The following is a 27,062-nucleotide window of genomic DNA, read 5'->3' as shown; positions in this document are numbered from 1 at the left end:
ATCGCCAGTGAATTTCCACGAAACTGTGAACCTTATGGAGGCAAATATAACGACCGCCTGAGGCCGGTCCAGGGGCAACTGGCTGCGGGGACCCTGACTACTACCGGAACCTGCCAGGCTACTGCATCCCCAAATAGAGCAGTGTTGCGTACAGGGCAACTACTCAAGCCTGTTTAGCCCTTTCTTGCAACAAATAAACAGGATTGAGTATCCTGTTAGAAATGAAATCATTCAAGGGTTCAGTAATAATCACAATGTTTCTTTATGCTTTTTTTATTAAGTTTCTTAATAAACCATAGAAGGGTTTTATATTAACTTTAAAAAGGTCGCACCATAAAACAGTACTCATGAAATTTACACTTGAGTTCACTTAAAAGATAATACACAATATTCTGTCTTGATTATAGTACTGAATGGCTCTAGTATCATAACACATTCACTTCACATAACACTTTGCTTGACTCAATCCCAACGAGACAGAAAACGTAACACTTCAATAATAATTCACTCTTATTCAACTTTCAAAATATACTAAGTGAGATTAGGAATATTCTACACTTAAAGGAGTTTTGAGGCGAGTCGGTCTCCCATGACTTTTTCGTCGTCCTCTTTGAATCAATACTGCTTAAACCCGTTCCTAGCAGAGCTAGGGACAATCACCAGCGTCTCCAATACAGCAACACACTTCGTCCGAGACGTTTCTGTCTGATACCGTTCGAGGTGCTGGAGGGTCACTAAGGAACCCCACGTGGGACCAGAAGGTTAAATTCAGGAATCAAGGAGCTTCTCTCACGAAAGGTGAGAGTGGACTGGACTGTAACAGAATTCTCAGACTGACGTCACCTCGGACTAAGAGGGTCAGTGGCTAAACGACAGCCGGGTAGTAAACAACTGTACCCGTAGTTTACATCATCGAAACATCCTATCTATTTACACAGCTAAATAAATTAAGGCCAGATAATATTATAAAGTACTCTATCCTCATTTTAGCTACTAATGAGGCTAGAAATAATATAATATTAAGTGAAAAAGCCCGTTACATATACATCATACCTGACCTAGAAGGTTCACAAACGAGGGGCGTAACAAGCAGAAAGAAAAAAAACAGAATGGTCACTTTTATCTCTTTACAAAGACGAGCTTAAGAGTAATTCATATGATGTAGACCACCACCAGGTTATTTTCCCTGACATAAAATAACATCAGTCGTACTAGCTAACAGTAGTATGGTGTTCGCTAAAAACCGTTCCAGTAATGTCATTGCTTAGCAATATACGATTAAAATTATGGAAATATCAATGCGAATTCTCCAAAGACAAAAACGTAGAAAATGTTGGACAGTCACCAAAGGAGTAATTAGGGAAAGCCCGGAAAGTTGGCACTAAATAAATATTCCTGGAAAAGCACTAGGTCGTGCCAGAGTGACATGTCACAAGACGGCAATATCCGTTAAGAGGATCTGCGAAGACGCGGATAAGAGGTTAGTGAGTGCTATCACTGGAACGAAGTTCCAAAAGTATACTTTGGCCCGCCCAATCCTGACCTAGATCGAGACGAATCTCAGCAACACGAGGGAACGGACTGCCAGCACTGCGAACAGGGGACGGACTCCCAGCACTGCGAACAGGGGACGGACTCCCAGCACTGCGAACAGGGGACGGACTCCCAGCACTGCGAACAGGGGACGGACTCCCAGCACTGCGAACAGGGGATGGACTCCCAGCACTGCGAACAGGGGACGGACTCCCAGCACTGCGAACAGGGGACGGACTCCCAGCACTGCGAACAGGGGACGGACTCCCAGCACTGCGAACAGGGGACGGACTCCCAGCACTGCGAACAGGGGACGGACTCCCAGCACTGCGAACAGGGGACGGACTCCCAGCACTGCGAACAGGGGACGGACTCCCAGCACTGCGAACAGGGGACGGACTCCCAGCACTGCGAACAGGGGACGGACTCCCAGCACTGCGAACAGGGGACGGACTCCCAGCACTGCGAACAGGGGACGGACTCCCAGCACTGCGAACAGGGGACGGACTCCCAGCACTGCGAACAGGGGACGGACTCCCAGCACTGCGAACAGGGGACGGACTCCCAGCACTGCGAACAGGGGACGGACTCCCAGCATTAAAATCCCTCACCAAAACTTATGAAAATTGGTATAAAATACCAGTGGAGGGAGCAGCTAGGACTTTAAACTAGGAATAGTTAGTGGTATGGGTTTTGGCAGGAAAACAGTGAAGTCCCAGTGTAGTAATATTACGAGTTCTAGGGGAACTAGTAATAAGCAGAACGAGGTAGATATTGAAAAGCCAGTGACTTTGGGTGATAAGGACAGTAATAGGTTTAGTAGAAAAACAGAAATGAGCAGGAAGGGTAAAGAGAAAGAAGAGTCTTTCAATGTTTATTATGCTAATTGCCGTAGTGCTAGGAATAAGATGGACGAGTTGAGATTAGTTGCTAGAGCAGGTAACATTGATGTATTTGCCTTAACTGAGACGTGGTTTAATTCAAAAAGTCGGGACATGCCTGCGGAATGTCATTCAGGGTTTTAAAGTGTTCCAAATAGATAGAAGTATCGGGAAGGGGGGGGGGGTGGCATTGTATGTCCGAGATCGCTTGAACTGCTGCATAAAAACTGGTATTAAGTCTGAAATAACACATACAGTCTGTTTGGATAGAATTTTCAGAGGGGCATGAAAAACTGATTTTAGGAGTGATATACCGTCCCCCAAACTTAGATAGGGACCAAGGGAGACTACTATGGGAGGAAATTGTTAAGGCCACAAGGCACGATAATGTAGTAATTCTAGGAGACTTTAAAATGAATCCCTTGTTAATAATTTAGAAATTTCAGAGGAACTGGGTGCTAGCGACCACAAATCAATTACATTTAGCATTGAATGGAAGTACGATAGTAGCGATAACTCAGTAACAGTCCCAGATTTTCGCTTAGCAGATTACGATGGGCTTAGAGAACACTTATCTGTTGACTGGGGTAACGAAGTGAGATATCAATATGACAGTTTTCTGAACACTATACATGCTGCTCAAAGAACGTTTATCCCATATAAAGAAATTAGATCAAATAGAAATGACCCAAAATGGATGAATAATAGGCTCAAATATCTACTAGGGCATAAGAAAGGAATTTATAGGCGTATCAAAAGAGGTGAGGGTCATATGAATCAGTATATTGACATTAAGAGGGACATTAAAAAGGGGATAAGAAAAGCTAAAAGGGACTATGAAATTAAAGTTGCTAAGGATTCTAAAACTAACCCAAAAAGTTTTTTCCAGGTCTATAGAACAAAAGTTAGAGATAAGATGGGTCCCCTTAAAAATAACTATGGGCACCTTACTGACAAAGAGAATGAAATGTGCTCGATTTTAAATAATTATTTTCTCTCAGTTTTTACACAGGAAGACACTAACAATATTCCAGTAATTAATTTTTATAGTGGGCTAGAAGAAGATAAATTATGTAACATCACAGTCACTAGTGAAATGGTTGTGAAGCAGATAGACAGACTGAAGCAAAATAAGTCGCCGAGTCCTGATGAGGTTTTTTCAAGGGTTCTTAAGGAATGCAAAATGGAACTCTGTGTACCGTTAACTAATATTTTTAATTTATCTCTTGAAACAGGTGTAGTGTCTGATATGTGGAAGATGGCTAATGTAATTCCTATTTTTAAAACAGGGGTCAAGTCGTTACCGTCAAATTACCGCTCAATAAGCCTGACCTCAATTGTAGGCAAATTACTAGAGTCAATTATAGCTGAGATTATAAGAAGCCATCTCGATAAGCATAGCTTGATTAAGGATACTCAGCATGGATTCACATGAGGCCGGTCTTGTCTAACTAATTTATTAACTTTCTTCAGTAAAGCTTTTGAGGCTGTTGACCACGATAAAGAATTTGATATTATTTACTTAGATTTTAGTAAGGCTTTTGATAGAGTTCCGCACCATAGACTGTTAAAGAAAGTGGCAGCTCATGGCATTGAGGGAAAAGTGCTCTCGTGGATCGAGTCATGGCTCACTGACAGGAAGCAGTGTGTCCATAAATGGGGTTAAATCCGAGAGGGGATCTGTAACAAGTGGCGTTCCACGGGGATCAGTCTTGGGCTCGTTGTTGTTTATAATATATATCAATGATCTTGATGAGGGAATTACTAGTGATATGAGCAAATTCGCCGATGACACAAAGATAGGTAGGATAATTGATTCAAACGTAGATGTTATGGAACTTCAGGAGGATTTAAACAAACTCTATTCTTGGTCAGAAAAGTGGCAGATGCAGTTCAATATAGATAAATGCAAGGTTCTGAAGCTTGGGAGTGCCCATAACCCTAGTACTTATAAGTTAAATGATGTAGAACTTAGCCATACAGATTGCGAAAAGGACTTGGGGGTTATGGTGAGCAGCAACCTTAAACCAAGACAGCAATGCCGAAGCGTACGTAATAAGGCAAATGGATTACTGGGATTTATATCAAGAAGTGTAAGCAACAGAAGTCCAGAGGTCATACTGCAGCTTTATACATCATTAGTAAGGCCTCACCTAGATTATACAGCTCAGTTCTGGTCTTCATATTACAGAATGGACATAAATTCGTTAGAAAACATTCAGCGTAGGATGACTAAATTAATACATAGCATTAGAAATCTTCCTTTTGAAGAAAGATTGAAGACTCTTAAGTTACATTCACTTGTTAGACGAAGAATGAGGGGAGACCTGATCGAAGTGTATAAGTGGAAGATAAGTATTAATAAAGAGGATATTAACAAGGTCTTGAGGATGTCTCTCCAAGAGAGAACCCGCAGTAATGGATTTAAATTAGATAAGTTTAGATTTAGAAAGGACATAGGAAAGTACTGGTTTGGAAATAGGGTAGTTGATGAGTGGAACAGTCTACCTAGTTGGGTTATTGAGGCTGGGACTTTGGGTAGTTTCAAATTTAGGTTGGATAAGTACATGAGTGGGAGGGGATGGATTTGAGTGGGACTTTCACATTAGAGTTTATTTCTTGGGTAGCATTGAAAATTGGGTTGGGCAAATGTTTTGTTAGTGGGATGAATTGTAAAGGACCTGCCTAGTATGGGCCAACAGGCCTCCTGCAGTGTTCCTCCTTTCTTATGTTCTTATACCGACACAATGGAAACAAACACATATGCAGTTTAATGTGATCCTTTATTGACAACGTTTCACCCACACAGCGGGCTTTTTCAAGTCACAAACAGATCTACCTGTGGTGGAAGGTACGTGAGTATAGTCAGGTTCAGAATGTTGAGGTCAGAGCACTGCTCACTCACGATGCATTACTCTAACAGAGTAAAGATCAAACCAGCGAGTGGCACAACCTATGAGTCGTCCAAAGTAGCACTTGCAGCTGTCGTTAGTGGCAGGCTGCAAGTCAAATGTAATACCATTTTATCGCTCAAGGAGGCCTTTGTTGTCGTCTGTACAGACGACACAGAGGCTGAGAAACTACTTACCACTACTGCTACCACTCTACAAGACCAGGGATTTCTTGTCTTGGCTTCCCCAGCACTGAGGGCCAGGAGAACTGTATTCCTCAAGTGACTCGACAACCTTATCACTGTACAGGCCACTGAAGAAATCAAGTCATCTATCGAAGCAAAGAACCCTTGGGCCAAGGTGGACTTCATTACTAAAATACCCAATGCTTCATCCATGCTGAAGGTCACCTTCAGTGACGTCAACATGGCAGCCAGAGCTCTCGCTGAGGGCCTGGCTATTCACTACTTCCACATCAACCCAGCCTTCATCGAAGCAGAGAAATTCCAACGTATCTCACAGTGCTATAACTGTTACTCATACTTACACACCACAAATGATTGTCCTACCGCACTTTCACAAGCTAACACCAGAGTCGCCATCGCTTCTAGCACTTCAATAAAGGATATAACCAGGACAAAATCCAAGCACCACGAACCAGTCAATACCCTGTGGAGGCTGTGACAAGATTTACGTAGGTGAAACAGCCAGAAACCTCGACAGCCTCAATGAACACATTTACGCATGTAGGAACGATAACCTGAACATGACGCCCAATTAGTGATCAAAGAAACTAATTTCCGCAGACGCAAGTGCCTTCAAGAATTGCACTACTGCTTCACCACCTAAATGCTTGAACTGCAAGAATGACCACCATACTCTTGCTGCCAGGTGCCCTACCAGAAGAGACATACTCAAGAAACAACAACAACAACAAAAGAAACCTAACCCACAAGCAACCACATATTCTGCTATCGCCAAGCTTCAAGCAGGCACTACCAAGATACTACATGCCACGCACCTGCCAGCACCTACTGCCGACTCCACCAAGATTCTTTATTGCATTATGTATGCTCATGTACAGAATGCAGCTGAGCCTGGTTCCTTCAACACCACCATCAATGAACTTTTCAAACTAAGTAATATGCCTGGCCTCACATTCCCTGCATCACCACCTTCGACTGAGATACTAAAATCTAATGCAAATATTACCAGCATTACCGCTGCTCCACCGCTGTCACAACCTCCACTAGACACAGAGATGGACCAATCAGAGACCACCGAGATGTCGGCAAACCCCACCAATGAGAGTCCACTACCGCTTGCATCCACTGCTAGAGCAACTGACCAGTCGGAAATCTCGCCTTCACCAGTTCAGCCACCAGCCAAGAAAGCAAAAACACAAGAAACTGCAGATGCACCTCACGGTGCCACTGACACTGCTGCACCACAACAAGTCCGATACCTGAAGGGTGTATACTTCTACACAACCAAGCAGTATAAGAACACAATGCTCTCTTCAGATATCCATCAGCACCTCCAGGACGGAACAGTCAAGTATACCTACGACCAAGCTGTTACATACACCACTGCAGACATGACCAGACTACTCACTGCCAACACCCAACACCTTGTGGAAGTCGTGTACACCTCAAAGAGGAAATTCAGGATGCTTCAGAATGGGGACCTTGAAGACGGTACCCTCCTCTAGCACGACTATCCATGACCATTCACCATGAAGATAAGTTTCCCCAGCACTTTGCTGTCCACTAAAGCTGGGGTGTGGCTCCTATCGACCCTGTAACTGCTGCCTCTGCCCGACTGCGCTTCTCTTCGGGGAAGTCAGCGCAAGATAGAAGAAGACGACACCCTCCAACCGGAGGGCCAAGAAAGAAGAAAGAAGATGATCGTCACCCCCCACCCGGGGGGCCACTGCCGGGTCACCATCTGGAGAAGACCTGGGCCGGAAGTACCGGCGAATCAACATGAACGAATGAAAATGAACACCAACACATGACACTCCACACAGGAGAGCACAGCGCTAGCACGATCGACACCATGCCTTGCCCTTCTAGGGCAGGGTTGGTGCCAGAGCCCGAGTTTGTAGCTCACAAGATGAGGGGAGGGAGTACTTGTGCCTCCTCCCATGGGAGACTTAGGTCTCAGACACTCCCTAGACAGGGAGCCAGTGCCGGGCCACCACTTGGAAAGGCCCGGGCCGGGAGAATACCGGCGATTCTTTAACAACAATGTTGAGGTCAGGTGGAGAATGCTGCATCTAATGATCTACCGGGTGGGTTATAGAGTCTAAAATCTTGGGTAGCTTGGCAGGGGTATTGGACAAGTTGTGAGCAGACCTTCTGCAGTGTTCTATGTTCTTATGTGGGATAGCGATGAAGAAATTTCTTGGCAAGTGGTTCAGCTATGTTATAGAAGCCATTGTTCTGGTTGAAATTGTTGGTTATAGAGATAAGTGATGATTCCAGGATTCTTCGGTATTGAGTGTTGTCTTCTGTGGCGATAAGTCTTGAGTTTCTGTAGTTAATTAAATGGTTGTGTGAATTGCGATGTTGTACACAGGCATTCCTTGTATCGTCAGTCCTGCTTGCGTATTGGTGTTCTGAAATACGTGTTTGGAGGTCTCTTGATGTTTCGCCCACGTATAATTTGTTGCAGTCATTACAAGGGATTATGCATACCCCTGCAGAGGATGGAAGCTTGTTCTGTCTACTACTGGTGATGTCCTTGATGGTCGTAGTTGTGGAGGTAGATACTTGGAATGATGTATTGGAAAAGATGTTGGAAACATGTTTGGCAATGGAGTTGGTGGGGAGGACTATGTATCTCTTCTCGGCAGTGTCTTCTCTAGGTGTGTTGAAGATGTTTAATGCCCGCCGTCTGCAGTCTCTGATGAAGTGATGAGTTGTGCAAGAATGGTATATAATACCGACAAGATGAAATTAAGACATGTGCAACATCTGGGTATCTTTAATGTAGACCTTTCGCCATCCAGTGGCTTTATCAATACAAATTCTACATACAATACAAAACATACCCAGATGTTGCACATGTGTCTTAATTTCATCATGAAGTGACGAGGATAGTGGAGTTTAGAAAATACTTGAAAAAGCCCACTGTGTGGGTGAAACGTTGTCAATAAAGGTTCACATTAAACTGCATGTGTGTATGTTTCCACCAAAACTTATGATTTCAAGGTCACCGTCTCACTGAATGTCACCGCACCGCCCCTCGACTTGGGAATAATACAACTGAACATCAAAATGGTATAAAATACCGACAGGTTGTTAGGTAAAACACATATGCAACAGTTAGGTATCTTTATTTCGAAACGTTTCGCCTACACAGTAGGCTTCTTCAGTCGAGTACAGAAAAGTTGACAGAAGCAGAAAACGATGTAATCAGTCCATCACCCTTAAAGTTTTGAGGTGGTCAGTCCCTCAGTCTGGAGAAGAGTATTATTCCATAGTCTGAAACAATATATTGTTTCAGACTATGGAAGAAGACTTCTCCAGACTGAGGGACTGACCACCTCAAAACTTTAAGGGTGATGGACTGATTACATCGTTTTCTGCTTCTGTCAACTTTTCTGTACTCGACTGAAGAAGCCTATTATGTAGGCGAAACGTTTCGAAATAAAGATACCTAACTGTTGCATATGTCTTACCTAACAACCTGTCGGTATTTTATACCATTTTAATGTTCAAGCCTAACCATGCAGCCAGTGAATACGGAAGGGTGGATCAATGTGAACAGTAAGACACTCCGTCCCTCCAAGGAGCAGGTAAACCAGCTCAAATCACCTTCCAGATTCAAGGTAAAGGCTTATGGGGAACACAAAACCCACTATGGCGTGGTTACACACCTGGAAACACGGCACAAACTGAGGTTCAAGATATGGTTCAACCTGAGGGGAGAACCAATACTGACTCCTATCAACAGGGAAATGCATATCACCTTGAAGAAAGTCATTGAGACAGACCGCTCCTTCACCCTGGAGGAACTGGATTCTCGGCAGAAGGTCACCAAGGGTGTAGTGATGCGATACCCACTGAAGATGCCCATCGAGGCAGTAGCAGCTCACCCCATTGTCGTGTCAGCTCAGCGTCTCAAGGCAAAGTCGGCACCAACCCGGCAGGTCCTCATTCAGCATGTAGGACCGCTGCCATCCCAGCTGGACCTCGGTTCTTGGGGCAGGTACGATGTCAGGACCTTCACGGCAGAACCAGTTCGCTGTTTCAAGTGCCAGCGTTACGGACACCTGGGTGCACTCTGTCCGAACAGAGTAATCTCCGGTGTCTGCAGCCAGCCCCACCCTACCGAGGAATGCATCACCAAGCTGAAGAATGCATCGCCACCCACTCCACGATGCCCGAATTGCAGGCAGAAACACCATGCCTGGAACCCTCGATGCCCCGAGAGGCTCACTAGAATTCGTGAGGCCTGGAAGACGCCGACGACGAGACAGCAGGCTACGGCAGAGCATCACCCTCAGCAGACGATGGGTGCAGAGAATCCTGCCATACTGCAGAACTCTCATCAGGCAACCCAACTCAATCCCCAGGAATTTCCGACCCTTGAAGACTCAACCAGGCGTCACGAACAGGAGCATCCCCCCCCCCCCCCACTACCGCAACGAAGGAACAAAAACATGAGGAACAAGCGGCGCCAACAGGAAACATCTGGGCAACGCAATCAGCAGACGGCACTACACGAGCCCCCACCGGCCTCCTTGCCAGGCACAGCCACTATGCAGGCTGTGCCTGCACCTCACCAGCAGATGCCGGGTACACAACTTGGCATACAGCAACAGGCCACGGTGTGCACAGTGAAGAAATACAACCCTCAGCAGTCCCCACAGATTACAACAGCCCAGATAATATCCACTGCTTCGAACCCACCGACAACGCAGGCAGTCAACAGAGAGGATCTCTTAACACTCAAGGCACTCACGGATATTATCTGCAACACAATCACCTCCACGGAACAACAGAGCATGTTCCGGCAGATGGTCAGCACACTCCTGAGGGTGTGCTTGCTGACAGAGCAGGAAACAGTGGATGCCATGAATCTGCAGATTATCAGAGCGGGCAGAGCCCAGTCCCCAGCTCGGGAAACAGCTGAGATGGAGTAACCTCAGTCGCTTCTGAGGCACACTAGCTGAACTGTCCGGAACAGTGCTTTAGCAGCATATGCTGCAACAGTGAAGAATCAATTCTCCTTCAGAAGATAGAGACGGGTCATCTCAAGATTAAGTGAGGGACTGATCACCTCAAAACTTCAATGGTGGACTGATTACATCGTCTTCTGCTTCTATCAACTTTTCTGTACTCGACTGAAGAAGCCTACTGTGTAGGCGAAACGTTTCGAAATAAAGATACCTAACTGTTGCATATGTGTCTTACCTAACAATAATACAACTGGCACTTACCTCTTATCTCCCTAAAACAAACAACTAAGGTTAACACACCCCGTAAAAACAAATATTGTACCATACGTTGTCGATGGAATTAAACGAAATTTAACTTGGAATGAACAAAATTTTATGAGGTATGAGATAATGCTCACCCAGACTTAAACCAAAGATGAAAAAAGGTTTTACTGTAAAATGGTTTGTCACTAGTTACCGAAGTTTAACATCTTTATATTAATAACAGCAAACAGGTAGAGAACTAAGACTCGTGTATAACAGTTAGTTGTTTTTAATGACTAGACGTATCACCTGCTTAGCAGTTTTTTTCAGTCGAAATCCAGAGGCAACAACAGATGAGGTAATCAGTACCTCAACGTTACAAAATAGTTTTAAGTGGTCAGCTCAGTCTTGGTGCTCGCTCAGATTCCTCACGAATTCTAAAGTACTGGCCACCTGAATGTACTTCAAGGCTGAGAGATTGATCATGTCATATCTATGTCTGTTGTCTCCTTTTTATTTCGACTGAAGAAGCTTTCTGAGCAGGCGAAACGTTTCGTCAGCAAAGAGACCAGAAGGTTAGATTCAGGTAAAACGCTGAACAAGGATTCACAAGAAGTTAATTAATGATGAAACTGCTAGACTATAATAAAATATATGACAAGAACAGTGAGGTAATCTCTCCCTCACTCATACACAGCCCCCCAAATATATGGCAAACCAGCCTCTCCCACTTACTGCCCCCATGCCTGTCCTGAATATCTTATGAAAAATAAGATAAAAACTCACCTGATCGGACTGAAGTATGGACAGCTTCTGATGCATAGAGGAGATCCTCTTCGGGAGCCAGGGTACATTTAATGTCGGCCTCATCTGTGACATCCACTGGCAGGGTTTTCAGAAAGCAAAGGAGTAGTTCAGTTCGTCATACAATGACAAGACATATCACAATGCGACGGAAAAAATCAGGAATACAAGCTGTAAGATCCAAATTTACCACAACACTTACAAAAGATAACACTAATATGTTAAGTTAAAGGCGTAACAATTGTACAATGTCGTTACGTCAAAGTTCAGAAAAGATTCTTACACGAGAGAATACTTGTTTGTTAGGTTTAATGTCTTTTGATTTCAAGAGGGTAGGTAAAAACCAAAATTCACCAAGACAGACAAATATTAGTTACTTAAACCTAAGGCCTATTGATTTCCAAAGGGTCATAAACATACAAGACACTTTCATTTCAGTAAGACACATTGTTTTTAAGTATACAAGTTAGGTTTATGACTAATCAGTTAAACATGGGCAACCGTTTAATACTGGAGAATTTACAAAATATAAAATTCGAGCCTCTAAACTCTGAATTAATCTATAAGGTTCAATAACACTGTAATGTACTTATGTACTAGCACCAAAAAAATCTTTTGTTACAAGAAAAAAGAAGAAATACAATTATTTTTCTGTTAATATACACAAAGATACACTACCTAGTGACACGCACTGTGTTAGAGGGTAGACTGAGGGCAACGGGTAGTCAGGGTGGCAGGCGTGAAGTACCGAAGCATCGAGCAAGTTCCGAAAAGCAGTTACGTATTGGAGAGAGAGTCTCAGACGGGACAACCACAGACCAAACAAAGCAAGTTCAAACACCTTTTCCTCGTACATATTCTCATTGATATTTATGATTCTTAGTGTAAATGCACTGAGAGTTTACTTCAATCAGTATTATAGGGATTTAAGTTTTTTGATAGGTTTGTGAAAAGGTCATATGCAGTAGTTGATCGGTAGGCTTTAGATCTATTTAATCAACAAACCAGCATCGTCACTTTACTGATAAACACTTCATGTGTCTCAGTTAAGGCAAGTGTAGTGTTATGTATCTTAGTGAAGGTAAGTGTTATGTTATGTGTCTTAGTGAAGGTAGGTGTAGTGTTATGTGTCTTAGTGAAGGTAGGTGTAGTGTTATGTGTCTTAGTGAAGGAAGCTGTAGTATTATGGTAGCAGCAATGCTGAGTTTTATGTCCTAGTAATGACAGCAGCAGCGCCATGGGTTATACTGATAGTAACTTCAGTGCTGTGTGTCATTAATGATAGTAGCAATGTTGTGTGTTTCAGTAATGTTTATGTATCTTAATGATGCTATATGTCTTAACCATGGTAGGTATCAAAGATACTGTATCAGTAGTGTTGCGTCTCATAATGATGGTAACTGGTACGTGTATTTTGTCTTAAAAATGTTGGTTATCAGTATTCTGGGTGTTCGTGATAGTAATTGCAATACGTGACGAGACTTAGTGGTAAATTCCTAACCGAAGCGAAAGAAACCAGCTTATGCCATCAGATCCAAATATTAGCACAGGACGTAACTTTAATAAATTTGAGGTATCATGAATGGAGGCTAAATTGCTTCTTTGGAAAGGATAATTATGATGGGTTAATATACTAAAATGAACCCATCAAATAAACTGATAATTTAAAGATTCTGCCACCTCAGGTGGTACCAATGTCTGCTATTACTCTTCAGCTATAGCAGACAGAGTAGAGCAATTTTCTCAATCATTAATCAGTATATCAATGGTATGTAATACCGACAAGCTCATGAATTACACACATGTGGAACACCTGGGTATCTTTACTTTGTAGATGTTTCGTCATCCAGTGGCTTAATACATTATAGGGTTACACGGACGACTTTCGATGAGGAGGTAAACAGTCCCTCAGCCTCGCAAACATATTCCATATGCCCAATCAATCATGGTCGCCTTGTCAGTAGCATAAGCTGTTGATCTAGTCGACAGTACTCTATTTGAAGCTTTTCATGGATCCAACACCATAGGGAAAAAATCTTGCACCTCAGGAAAATGGATGGTCTGTTTGGAGACACTGATGAGAAAAATGCCTTAAAAGCCCATTCACTAGATTCCGGTCTCTTAAAGCTAACCTACTTTTTACGTGACAATCCCAGTAGTTCTGCTACCTACCTTCATAAGATCAGGGCGTTGCTTAGTTTCTCATAGGTTAGTAAAAAATTTTTTTACATCAGTATTTCTGTCAACGGTTTCTAAAGTGTTCTCCCCCACACCCACAAGATTAGCGGGCAGTGTAAGTGAGACACCCTTGCACATGCTTAGTCAGGATAGATTTTGCATAAATGATTTAGAAAACCTCAAACTTTTCATCATCTTCCACCATTCTTTTCTGTATTGGACTGAAGAAACCACTGGCTGGCGAAACATTTCCAGAATAAAGATACCCAAATGTTGCACAGGTGTCTCAAGAGATAGATGTAGGGAACGCACACACCGACATCCATGCAGGGACCCACACCCCTGGCACTCGCCTAGTTAGGAGGCGGGTGTATGCATTTTAGTAAATAGTTCTAACACATAAAACGATCGACTTCAACTGGGCTGATTTTTGTATTTAAACTGAACAGGTTAAGTTGTAATGTATGTTATTGAAATCAATCGGTTTTAAGAGCTTTAAAGTGATGTGCCACTCATCATAGTGAAACATAAAAATACCACAACGAGGAGTACCATTCCTCACCATATTAAAATTTTGGAATGCCTCAAGCCTATTTCTCGGTATAAGGATGCCGGTAAGAAAGTTTGATTGTATTGGCTTTCATGGGGACTGAATTATAGAAAAAAATACATAGAAACAAATCAACAATGACAATTATATATACTGCTTGGACATACCTTATTTCTCGTAAGATAAATTGTAAATGTGAAAAGGATAAGGAAGAATTTATTTACCTTAGTGGTTCTTCCGATAGCGTCTAAAGCCTTCTTCCCTACATCTGGTTTCTCAGGAAGTAGACGTGGGGATTCATGCCCCACACACCTTCCTTGTCAGGAAGTGGGTTTGGGATATTCAAAGTCCCCAGCCATATTTTTATATCAGGCGGTAGATCTCGGGGAACTCATGCCTCCTCCCCTCCAAGTAAGGAGGTGCGTATGGGGGACTCATACCCTTGCACCTGGTTTATTAGGAGGCTGGTATAGGGAAGGTACACCTCCCCATACCTGTTTCTATTTCAGAAAATGCTCCTTTTACGAAAGAGTGCCACCACCCAATAAATAGTTTTGAAATCTTATTTTTAAGAAATCTGCTTAAAAAATGCTTTAAAATCCTTTGGCAACTAACATCGTACAAAGAAATGCATCCCTCTACGAATTAAAATTGAGAAACATCGTCTAAACTTAAATTAGTTATGAAAAAAGAGCTTTAAAAAGATGTGCCACTCAACGTAGTGCAACAAAAAACTTAATAAAAGTGAAAAAAAAAATATTAGAATCTTGTCCAGTTCTAAAGCTTTATTTATGTTGTTGTTGTAACCTTAGTTCAAGCCCAGTTCCATTATGCATAGATAGATATACAAGGAAATATCACCAGCCATTGTGGCGTTTTGCTCATGAAGAAGACAGAGGAAAAGAGTTCACAAGATTGGTGAATGGAGCACCAAGAGTTAACATGGTTAGTGAAATGGTGAATGTGAGATCAAAATGTTTGTGAGATGGAGCGCGAGGGTTCACAAGGCAAGTGAGATTGAGCACGAGGGTTCACTAGGTAAGTGAGATTGAGCACCAGAGGCTCTCAGAACAAAAGTTTGGATGGAGCAAGGGGAGGAGAGGGGATGTGAATCAATGTCAACACAGGGAAAAAGAAAGTTCGCTCCCCTACCATCTTTCCCTACCGCTACACCCGCTCCTCCACCACCTCCGACAAATCCAGTCCACTTGCGCCCCTCCCAATCCTGGTACCTTCACCTCCGTTCCACCGCAAGTAGCTAATTCTCACACCACGAGCGAATTTTGAGAGCTTCCTGTTTTTTGGCCCTCTCCATTTATCAAATTAATGAAATTAATTGTGAACTTTGCTTATTTGTAATTATATATACGTTTTTATGAAATAAGAAAAATAAAATGGAGAGGTGTCAATTTTGGGATTTTCTTAATGTAGGGTGCTGTATATATATATATATATATATATATATATATATATATATATATATATATATATATATATATATATATATATATATATATATGCCGTGCGGAATATGTAGAACTGGTCAATTAGCAAGAACTCATTTAAAATTAAGTCCTTTCTAAAATTTTCTCTTATACGTTTAAAGATATATTTTTTTTCATTAATGTTGATGTAAAAATTAATAATTTTGCACCAAAAGGAACTTAGAAAACTTACCTAATCTTATTATAAAAAGAGCAATTTATTTTAGTATAACCCAACTAAATATATTTTAGATTTGTTTACAGTAATTTAATACTAAACAAACACAGTGAAATATATTTTTTTTTGTTAAGTACAGAATGATTTTGGTGAAATTATTGCATACACAAATTTTCACTTGTCCAATATGGCAAGATGAGCGTTGCAATTTAAGCCAAGATCGCAAGTTCTGCCTATTCGGCACGATATATATATATATATATATATAATGTCGTGCCGAATATGTAAAACTGGTCAATTAGCAAGAACTCATTTAAAATTAAGACCTTTCTAAAATTTTCTCTTATACGTTTAAAGATATATTTTTTCATTAATGTTAATGTAAATTTTTTTAATTTTGCTCCAAAAGAATCTTAGAAAACTTACCTAACCTTGTTATAACAAGAACAATTTATTTTAGTCTAACCCAACTAAATATATTTTAGATTTGTTTACAATAATTTAATACTAAACAAACACAGTGAAATATATTTTTTTTCGTTAGGTTCAGAATGATTTTGGCGAAATTATTGCATACACAAATTTTCACTTGTCCTATATGGCAAGATGATCATTGCTATTTAAGCCAAGATGGCAAGTTCTGCCTATTCGGCACGACATATATATATATATATATATATATATATATATATATATATATATATATATATATATATATATATATATATATTATATATATTATATATGCAAGGAATTCGCGAGAGCATGCGAAATATACACAAACACTGATCTCTGGCTGAAGGAGACTCGAACCTACGAACCTTAGGACAAGGTACGCAGTGCTTTACCAATCTACCCACACTGGACAATACCTTGGCGTGTAGCATGAGCTACACGTTTGATCCAAGGCAGCCAGCTTTCAGGGAGAAGGCTTACAGCTTTTCATCTCATCCCCTGCATGCATCAGCCTTACTAGAGATTTGAACAATGCAAGGAATTCGCGAGAGCATGCGAAATTATTGCATTGTTCAAATCTCTAGTAAGGCTGATGCATGCAGGGGATGAGATGAAAAGCTGTAAGCCTTCTCCCTGAAAGCTGGCTGCCTTGGATCAAACGTGTAGCTCATGCTACACGCCAAGGTATTGTCCAGTGTGGGTAGATTGGTAAAGCACTGCGTACCTTGTCCTAAGGTTCGTAGGTTCGAGTCTCCTTCAGCCAGAGATCAGTGTTTGTGTATATTTCGCATGCTCTCGCGAATTCCTTGCATTGTTCAAATCTCTAGTAAGGCTGATGCATGCAGGGGATGAGATGAAAAGCTGTAAGCCTTCTCCCTGAAAGCTGGCTGCCTTGGATCAAACGTGTAGCTCATGCTACACGCCAAGGTATTGTCCAGTGTGGGTAGATTGGTAAAGCACTGCGTACCTTGTCCTAAGGTTCGTAGGTTCGAGTCTCCTTCAGCCAGAGATCAGTGTTTATATATATATATATATATATATATATATATATATATATATATATATATATATATATATATATATATATATATAATGTATGCATGTAATGTCGTGCCGGATAGGTAAAACTTGCGATTTTGATTTCAATAGCAACGCTCTTTTTGCCGAATAAGATAAGCGAAATTTGGTGTATGCAGTAATTTCGCACAAATCATTCTGAACCTGTAAAGTAAAAGGACACAAGTGCAACTAATGTGACATTTATTGTGGCAACGTTTCGCTCTCCAGGAGCTTTATCAAGCCATTACAAACAAAGCTCCTGGAGAGCGAAACGTTGCCACAATAAATGTCACATTAGTTGCACTTATGTTCTTTTACTTTACATATTGTCGGTAATTCTACCAACTTTATTACATTCTGAACCTAACGAAAAAGATATATTTCATTCTGTTTGTTTATTATTAAATTATTGTAAACTTATCTACAATATATTTATTTGGATTAGCTTAAATTAAATAGCGCTTATGATAAGGTTACGTAAGTTTTCTAAGGTTTCTTGGTACAAAATTGTTAATTTTTACTTTAACATTAATGAAGAAAATATCTGTAAACGTATAAAAGAAAATTTTAGAAATTACTTAATTTTAAATGAGTTATTGCTAATTGACCAGCAGTCTATATATCAATGAAATCACGAAAGAAGGGTCCTGGCCAAGGAGGAGATCTGATAATGATTCAAAATTACTTCTTATCGTGTTTTTATTGTTATATAGAATGCTCGTGGGTCTGGTACACCAAATAGGATGAAACTGAAATTAGTCTCTGAGGCTCCACGACCACGAATGTCCTTGCATCAAGGAAAACACACTCAGTACTGAAGATTGAGACACTTATGCTGCATAAGTGTCTCAATCTTCAACTTGTCGGTTTTTCAAACCATTCATCACACACTCAGTACTGCTGAGCACCTGGTGTTTAAGGATGGTGGTCCAGTGGATAAAGACATGCATACTTTGTTCAGTTCACACAGGGCTGGGCATGGTATCGAGTCCTGGCCAAGCCGCAGTTTCTCTCTCTCTCTCTCTCCCTCTACACACACACACACATTTTATATATATATATATATATATATATATATATATATATATATATATATATATATATATATATATATATATATATATATATATATATATGCAAGGAATTCGCGAGAGCATACGAAATATACACAAACACTGATCTCTGGCTGAAGGAGACTCGAACCTACGAACATTAGGACAAAGTACGCAGTGCTTTACCAATCTACAAACACTGAACAATACCTTGGCGTGTAGCATGCGCTACACGTTTGATCCAAGGCAGCCAGCTTTCAGGGAGAAGGCTTACAGCTTTTCATCTCATCCCCTGCATGCATCAGCCTTACTAGAGATTTGAACAATGCACGGAATTCGCGAGAGCATGCGAAATATACACAAACACTGATGCATGCAGGGGATGAGATGAAAAGCTGTAAGCCTTCTCCCTGAAAGCTGGCTGCCTTGGATCAAACGTGTAGCGCATGCTACACGCCTAGGTATTGTCCAGTGTGGGTAGATTGGTAAAACTCTGCGTACTTTGTCCTAAGGTTCGTAGGTTCGAGTCTCCTTCAGCCAGAGATCAGTGTTTATATATATATATATATATATATATATATATATATATATATATATATATATATATATATATATATATATATATATGCAAAACAACCACTGTGAAAGAATAGAGAAATTCCAAGCGTTTCGTGACTACTCACATTATGAAGGAACAATGAAAGTAATGCATCAAAGGAAGGCATATAAAGGGTCTAGCCCACACCTCACTATCACATCCCACAACAAAGCAACACCTGACGCGCTACTCATAAGAAAGGGAACACTGCAGCAGGCCCGCTGACCCAACTAGAAAGGTACTTCACACAACCCACCAACAAACTATTCTACTCAAGAATTAAGAATTTCAAAATTTATTTGTCCAGTGTATTATTAAATTCTTCCCAATTTGGGAAGAATTTAATAACACATTGGGTCAGCGGGCCTGCTGCAGTGTTCCTTTTCTTATGAGTCGCGCGTCATGTGTTGCTTTGTTGTGGGATGTGATAGTGGGGTGTGGGCTAGACCCTTTATATGCCTTCCTTTGATGCATTACTTTCATTGTTCCTTGATAATGTGAGTAGTCACGAAAGCGCTTGAAATTTCTCTATTCTTTCACAGAGACACACCAGAGTACTGCTTACTTACGATATATTACTCTAACAGAGTAAAGATCAAACCAGCGAGTGGCACAACCAATGAGTTGTCCAAACTAGCACTTGCAGCTGTCGTTAGTGGCAGGCTGCAAGTCAAATGTAATGCGATTTTATCGCTCAAGGAGGCCTTAGTTGTCGTCTGTACAGACGACACAGAGGCTGAGAAACTACTTACCACTACTGCTACTACCACTCTACGAGACCAGGGATTTCTTGTCTTGACTTCCCCAGCACTGAGGGCCAGGAGAACTGTGTTCCTCAAGCGACTCGACAACCTTATCACTGTACAGGCCACTGAAGAAATCAAGTCATCTATCGAAGCAAAGAACCCTTGGGCCAAGGTGGACTTCATTACTAAAATACCCAATGCTTCATCCATGCTGAAGGTCACCTTCAGTGACGTCAACATGGCAGCCAGAGCTCTCGCTGAGGGCCTGGCTATTCACTACTTCCACATCAACCCAGCCTTCATCGAAGCAGAGAAATTCCAACATATCTCTCAGTGCTATAACTGTTACTCATACTTACACACCACAAATGATTGTCCTACCAAGGACAAGAAGCTCTTCTCCACCTGTGGCCGTGAGGGTCATGACTTCAAGATTTGCACTACTGCTTCACCACCTAAATGCTTGAACTGCAAGAATGACCACCATACTCTTGCTGCCAGGTGCCCTACCAGAAGAGACATACTCAAGAAACAACAACAACAAAAGAAACCCAACCCACAAGCAACCACATATTCTGCTATCGCCAAGCTTCAAGCAGACACTACCAAGATACTACAAGCCACGCAAGCTGCTCCCACCACTTACCTGCCAGCATCTACTGCCGACTCCACCAAGATTCTTTATTGCATTATGTATGCTCATGTACAGAATGCAGCTGAGCCTGGTTCCTTCAACACCATCATCAATGAACTTTTGAAACTAAATAATATGCCTGGCCTCACATTCCCTGCATCACCACCTTCCACTGAGATCCTAAAATCTACTGCAAATATTACCAGCATCACCGCTGCTCCACCGCTGTCACAACCTCCACTAGACACAGAGATGGACCAATCAGAGACCACTGAGACGTCGGCAAACCTCACCAATGAGAGTCCACTACCGCTTGCATCCACTGCTAGAGCAACTGACCAGTCGGAAATCTCGCCTTCACCAGTTCAGCCACCAGCCAAGAAAGCAAAAACACAAGAAACTGCGGATGCACCTCACGGTGCCACTGCCACTGACACTGCTGCACCACAACAAGTCCGATGCCTGAAGAGTGTATACTTCTACACAACCAAACAGTATTAGAACAGAATGGTCTTCAGAAATCCATCAGCACCTCCAGGACGGAACTGTCAAGTATACCTACGACCAAACTGTTACATACACCACTGCAGACATGACCAGACTACTCACTGCCAACACCCAACACCTTGTGGAAGTCGAGTACACCTCAAAGAGGAAATTCAGGATGCTTCAGAATGGGGACCTTGAAGACGGTACCCTCCTCTAGCACGACTATCCATGACCATTCACCATGAAGATAAGTTTCCCCAGCACGTTGCTGTCCGCTAAAGCTGGGGTGTGGCTCCAATCGATCCTGTAACTGCTGCCTCTGCCCGACTGCGCTTCTCTTCTGGGAAGTCAGCGCTAGATAGAAGACAACGACACCCTCCAACCGAAGGGCCAAGAAAGAAGAAAGATGACCGTCACCCCCCACCCGGGGGGCCACTGCCGGGTCACCATCTGGAGAAGACCCGGGCGGGAAGTACCGGCGAATCAACATGAATGAATGAATGAATGAAAATGAACACCAACATACGACACTCCACAAAGGAGAGCACAGCGCTAGCACGGTCGACACCATGCCCTGCCCTTCTAGAAAGGGCAGGGTTGGTGCCAGAGCCCGAGTTTGTAGCTCACAAGATGAGGGGGGTACTTGTGCCTCCTCCCATGGGAGACTTAGGTCTCAGACACTCCCTAGACAGGGAGCCAATGCCGGGCCACCACTTGGAAGGGCCCGGGCCGGGAGAATACCGGCGAATCTTTAACAACAACAACAACAACATTAGTTCATTGTTCCTAGATAATGTGAGTAGTCACGAAAGCGCTTGGAATTTCTCTATTCTTTCACAGTGGTTGTTTTGCATATTCTGAAGTCACCTGTTTACTGTGATCTTTTTGCATATATATATATATATATATATATATATATATATATATATATATATATATATATATATATATATATATATATATATATATATATATATATAGCAACCTACATTAAAAAATCCCAAAAACTGACACCTATCCATTTTTCACGCCTCTTTTCATTCGTCGCTCTTGCCTTCCCGCTATTATATGAACCGCATTTCCCTTCCGCTCCCGTGCATTTTTTTTTTTTTACACAAAACACGTTAACGCAAACAACGTAGACATAATACATTTGTTCCTAACACCAGCCCCTCCTCATGTCGCTGCAGCAGATGCTACTAGTGTTGTTTTTTTTGCTGCTAGTGCTGCTTTTGTTGCTGTTAATGCTTTGTTTGTTACTGTTAGTGCTTTCCCATCTGTTGCCCCCATTGTTGACGAGGCTATTATTATTTCTGCGGCTTTTGATGCTTTTGTTTCTGTGGCTGCTGGTGTTGCTGCGACCGCTGCTGATAGTATGACTGGTGCTTCTGCTGTTGATACTTAAGCTGTGATTTCTGCGACTGTTTGTATAGCAGATTCTGTTGCTGTCCGTGGTGCTGCTGCGATTGCTTGTGCAGCTGTGACTGTTGATACTGGAGCTGATATGTTTGTGCATGTTGATAGTGCATGTTTGTGCATGCTAACAGTGGTACTGTTGCTGCAGATGGTGTTGCTCTACTGATGATTGTGCTGTAATGCAAATGCTACTTCTGCTAGTTTTTCTGCTGCAGGAGATATTGCTGAGACTGATGATGGTGCTGTTTGTACTGTTGCTGATTACTGGTAGTGATGATTGCTGTGACTTCTAGTGCTGCTGCTATCTGCTGCCGTTGCTGCTGCTGTAGCAATCGCAGCTGCCACTGGTGGTGGCTGCCGTTGCTGAGGGCTGCGTCTGGTTGCTGTTGCTGCTACCACTGCCGCTGCTTTACCACTTCGTCTTTAAACATCTACCTTTATCTTGTATTTTGTTTTGTATCTCCAACTTATTCTGCTATTCTGCGTTTAATATTTCTTCTGCTCGTCATTTTAAGACGGTCGATATAATTGTACTTGCGCTAAAAGGCGCCGAAGCATTTCCCTTCTCCAAAAAACTAGTTTGTCATGCACTAGTTAACACTTCACGTCTATTCTAAAACATAATCGGCTTCGAGATTCAGAAGTGTAATAAACACCCGTTTGTGTCACATACCAGCTGGAGAAAATTATTTTTATTCAACAACTGTTTGTTATTATTTGGAAATTTGAAGCTGTTGGGTTCATTCACTACCTGGGGAATTTGTGAATTGTCCAAAGAAGTGAAGGGTGGCTCCGATTCCCTGGATCAAAAGCTCTTCACCAGCGTCAAGGCACCTATCTGGAAGAGCGTGGACCAAGTTAAACCTTAGAAGTTCAATATATATTGGGCCTACAATTGCTGCTCCTGCCGAGGGCTCAGTTGTAGGGCGGTGTATACAAGGCACGTGTGGTGTTTTATTTTCCCTATATCGATTCATTTGCCTCACTGGCTGCAAAAGTAGAATTTCATTCTCGTAATTACCGGACGGAGGATCGAGCCTCCGCTTACGATTATTGTAAATTAGAGGTGTTTCTGTTGCTGTGGCATCCGAGAAGGGTATTCCCTTTATTACATAAACTCAGCCACTTCTACCGCAATGCATATCTAAGGAATAAAAACGCAGTTAAATATTAGCAATAAAAATTCAGATCCAGTAAGAAATGACCTTCAAAAGTTACCAGTTCGACACTTGCACTAATAAGAAATATCAGCTTTGAAAGTTTAAAACCAGTCAGAAAGGCATTGTAAGTTATTGCTCAGAGACCAATACCTCCAAATACACCAGAATTTTAAACTTTGAAGCTGCCCCAAAATAATTTCCACCTTTCTGGTTGTTATACCAGCACTTAAAGTTTGAATTATTGCACGGGAACTAAATTGTCTAATAAAAATGGTTAACTAAAAATTACAAAATTCAAAACCAATGCAAACCTTTCTTTGATAAAAAAAAAAACACACACACACGACCACAAAATAATTGATGCGGACCAGACGAGGCATTATGTACTTATCTAATGCACAGGATGTAGTAGCCAATAAAAAGCAGAAAGGCAACCATAAGTTATTTCATGGTAAATTATACCACCATTTTAAAAATATATTTTTAAATTGGCTCTTACAAAATCCAATAAAAAGACGAACCTTCTTGCAAATAGGATACACCTATTTTGTAAGTTCAAAGCCGATCAGAAAGAAGCTTTCTCAGGTTGTCGCACAGAAACAAAATTTACAAATAAATTTATAAACTGACAAAAGGGCACCTGCCTATCGAAATACTTCCATAAGCCTTCACCTAGACAAGGTGTGGCTAATCTGTGGTTCGTCTACCTAAGGTGACATGTGAAAAAAAAATGGCATGCACTGCTCTCCAGTCCCCAAGATTTTTTTGTTCCAGTTCTGACCATCGTGATTGCACACTATATTAGGTTTATGTAATTTTCTTTCCTTATTGATGAGAGCATTGATGTTACATCGTCAGATAGGCTAGCCAGTATTGCTCAAAGAATTGTTAACTTGGTAACTTAAATTGAACATGCCATAGAGTGTGAAATATTTTAGGCAGTGTGGCATGTGCTGAGTATATTATATTTTATTTGACGTTCGTTACACAACCATTTAGCACGCCCTCTCGACCAGTAAGCTGGCAGTTCAGAGTGTAGCAGTTCTTGGGCTCCACTGTTGCGCTTATTGTTCGTTCAACTAGTCAGTCACGTGGAACCCCGTTACTTCAGTTAAGGTTACGTCACTTCAACTTGCTTAGTTGAGTGGAAGACTTCCATTCGGACTGGTCGTGATTGTTGTTGTTGCTGTGAGTGGCTCGATTTGTATCATTTCCAATCTGGCGTACTTTTGTTAATATTGTACGCTGTGTATATTTATTGGTGAAGAAATACATGGATAAAGTAATATACCCCTGCTTGTTTGCCTTGCCCTTGATCTGTCCTGCTTAGTACTTTTTGCTTGTCGACTTAGCTACGACCAGGTGCAACAGTCCTCATACGAATCAATCTCTTTATACCATTCGCCGCTGTTTTTCTTGCAGTGAGTAGATACTTGGAAGTTAGTCGGCTTTTATGGGGTTGTATTCAAAAGAAAATAAAAGGCCTAAGGCTACCAAGGGAATTAAACAGCACTACTGGGCCATCTTGGGTTATGCTGGGCTATTATCCCACATGGGTTGATGACGAGGAAAAACCGTCTTCTTCTTTGTCTTCTGTTATTATTACTACTATTACTGCTGCTACTACTTTCACTTATACTTCTTTTCTTCTTTCCTTCTGGCTCTGCGAGAAACTGCTTTTGATGGAAACATTCCTGACAAATCACACAACTAATAAAATCTCACTCATCTGATGGACTTACAAAATATTTCGTTGTCACACTCGTAGGTGCAGCGTTATGCATATTATGAGTCGTACACCCAGATTTGCATATAAATTTGATTTTCTGAAAAATTTCTAAAATGTGACTGACGTTTTTTATGAAGAGTGTGAATCACGTGGTACACACGAGAGATAATACATATGTAAACAAGAGTCTTAGTGATGTGTTATGCTGGTACAGAAATTTGACCCTTACAGGTTACAGAAAAGACAGTGTTGTTCTTGTGTAACAAGACACGCAGTGTTGCTGTCATGCTTCGATCAGGCATGCTGTGGAACAGTGTTCTTCTCATGCTACGGAACCGGCGAAAGTGTTATTCTCATGTTGCTTTCTTGTGCCTCAGAACAGAGAGCATGTAGCATGTAGTATTTTCACGGTGGAAGTGTTTACAACACAGTGGTGATGTATTGTCACGGTGGATGTGTTTATAACACGGTGCTGCTGTATTGTCACGGTGGATGTGTTTATAACAAGATGATGATGTATTGTCCGGATAAATTCATATGTACCATAAGGTGACATTGTTTGGAACGCGCGGGGAACGTCAAGTATTATTATACTCTGCTTGTTGATAAATGCAGGAGAATGCAAATACGGCACATTATATTACACCACCTTCCACGAAATATGTTTACGAATGGCCTTCTGGCGTGTCGTGGGTGTCAGCTATGCATGAGGCACTGGCACATAAGAGTATGGTGTGTTGACATGCATAAATAAGCTCGGGGTGTTGGTCTGCCTGGGGCTTGGTATGTAGAAGAGCAGGGACGAACGCCTATAACTTCACCGGTGTGAGACACCTAATATTGCCTGCCTGCAGCATTCTCAGCATACATCCACGTCTCGGGATAGCCAGGCTTATGTTGTAATACTATACAGTGTAAACTTTGTTACTTGTCCGGCTTCAAAATGCCTCCCCGCTCCTCCCTCCTCCTCTTCATCCCCTTCTCTCTCTCTCTCTCTCTCTCTCTCTCTCTCTCTCTCTCTCTCTCTCTCTCTCTCTCTCTCTCTCTCTCTCTCTCTCTCTCTCTCTCTCTCTCATCCCTACGGGTTTAATGTTTCTCCACGAAAATAATAAAAACATGATCAAAGGACTCTGAGGACACAGAGAAAATAAGGCGAGACAACAGACGAAATAAAGAATCTAGGATTCGAGAGTACGTGTGTTACTCTAGCTAAATGAAAATTTTGTTAGGAATAAAAACACAGACGAACAATGTTAAAACAAAAGCAGGAGATCAACTGATCCATAATGACTGCGGAGTAATGCATGATTTAGCTCACTATAAAGTATTTATCCGAGGCTTTGGACATAACCCTAATCAGTATGCCACAAATAATTAAATCAAAATAGTAACCATGTTCAAACAGAATCCTTAATCAAAGTAACATATCATTTTCGGTTAACTGAACAGATTCTCAATTATTCAAGTTTAATTAATTTTTTAAAATGACTAGACATTTATAGACGATATGAGAAAAATATTTTTATATGCTACAACATTCTGAAAGTTATATTTTTAAACAAACGGGTAAATATAAACCAAAAAAAATTCTCCACTCCCGGAGGATATATTTGATAGTACAGTGGACCTCTAGCAAGTTTATTCAATGAGTACACAAACTCTCGAGTTGTCCGAATATTATTGCAGGAAGGTAAGTGTTGCGACGCTGGGCAGTGGACAGCCATGTGCAACACTTCCGCCTTCTTCTAACACGGTCTATTAGAACACTGGAAAGAAGAAGAGGTGATCATGTC

The sequence above is a fragment of the Cherax quadricarinatus genome, chromosome 7 (assembly GCF_038502225.1).
Source record: "Cherax quadricarinatus isolate ZL_2023a chromosome 7, ASM3850222v1, whole genome shotgun sequence".
Classification (NCBI taxonomy): domain Eukaryota; kingdom Metazoa; phylum Arthropoda; class Malacostraca; order Decapoda; family Parastacidae; genus Cherax; species Cherax quadricarinatus.
Note: the sequence above shows the minus strand (reverse complement) of the source record.